The sequence below is a fragment of the Apteryx mantelli genome, chromosome 15 (genome assembly GCF_036417845.1).
Source record: "Apteryx mantelli isolate bAptMan1 chromosome 15, bAptMan1.hap1, whole genome shotgun sequence".
In the NCBI taxonomy this organism is placed as follows: Eukaryota; Metazoa; Chordata; class Aves; order Apterygiformes; family Apterygidae; genus Apteryx; species Apteryx mantelli.
The window spans coordinates 7,486,903-7,488,522 of record NC_089992.1 but is presented as its reverse complement, the minus strand read 5'-3'; positions in this window follow the sequence as shown (position 1 = coordinate 7,488,522).

The window sequence follows — 1,620 nt, the reverse complement described above, 5'->3', positions numbered from 1 at the left end:
TCTCTTTCTAAGCTCAGTTCTGAGGGCTCATTAGTTACCTTCGCCTCCTCCCCCCCCCACACACCTTTTTATTTTCCTCATTTGGCTGTAGATAAATGAAACCCCAGACCGCAGTTCTCATGATGAGACTTTAGGGCTTAGACGAGCAGCCGAGGGTCCATGGGTCGCAGACTGTAGAAAGCCGCTTTAGAGAGAACGCAGAAAAGGTGATAGTAGCATTCACCTCCTCGGTGACAGACAGCACAATGCAACACACAGAGAACAAAAGAGACCCACTAATTTATTGTCAAAAAACCTCAAACTTTACTTGCATTTCTCTCAATAAATAATTTACAGTATATACAGGCGGTGACACTCCCGTGGGTCTGAACACAGGGAGGAGGTGGGGAACCTTCTTCTCGTAACACCCCCCCCTCCCCCTTGCCTACGTATTTTTTTTTGTTTCCAAATATCGGGTCTTTGTTGGCCACACTTCACCTTTAACCAGAACCGGGTCAAACACAACCAAAATAAAGTGCTTCACTGTTTGCTTCTAAAATAGGGATACCCCAGCTGCTGTACTACAGCCAGCCACCACTGGAGCGCTCACCTGGAGAGGGGCACTGGGCCATGAGATAATGATAGACTTTTCTGGGCTGGAAATTAGCCCCAAACCACAGCGCAACACGCCTTAGCCTGACCGCTTTTTAGGAATCAGAGGTCGTACGGGAAGTACTGACCCATTAGTATGCTGCTGCCCGGCTCAGCCTGCTTTGAGGAGGTCTCCTCAGAGGGATGCTTTGCCTAGTGGGGTCATTTATGGGGTAACAGGTCGAGAAGCAAATGTCTCCTTTTATCCAGTGACAAATTTTGGCTTTCAAAACTTGCATCTTCAATTTCCAGGGGAGATAAAAACTTGACTCTTTATTTAGGAAAGGAAACAAAAAGGCCTGGCCTCAGCCAAGCAGTTAGTGCATTGGGAAGCTGCCGCCCAGTGCGGCATTAAACCGTCCAGTGCCACGGTCCAGTGGTTGGTCTCCTCAGTGCCTCCAAACTGTGATATCCTTATTTTAAAATCTCCCTAAACAGACTACCTGGGGCATCAGCAAACAAAGCAAGGAGCAAAGTAGTAAACACATCTTTTTGTTTCTTTTCTTTCCTTAAACATTTAAAAACCAATTACATCTCTTCATCTGTACAGTCACACGAGATCAATGCCAGGGCTCTATATATTAAAGAGACAATATAAATTACATCCATTGACACAATTTTGCATTTCTCTGCTGCTTTACAAATGGAGCTCTAGAGCTGTTAGGACACACTGAATAGTCACTTTGAGTATGTACATCAGGCTGCCTCTTGGCACCAGTTCAGACTGCCAAGCGTGTAGCCTGTCCCCCCCTCTTTTGGTGATAGCTTGTCTCATCATGCCCAGAGACCACCCTTGAGAACAGGTGCAGCCCCCGTGAGTGATGCTTGGTTTGGGCCTGATTTCTGGGAATTTCCCACTGAGGAAAGGAGGGAAAATCCATAAAGAGGTCTCCAAGATGCAGACCAACGGTGGTCTCGCCATTTGTTCAGTGAGTGTTGAGGTGAACCAACGGAGGAGCATGAGGAAGAAGAGACGAGCAGCCTCACTGC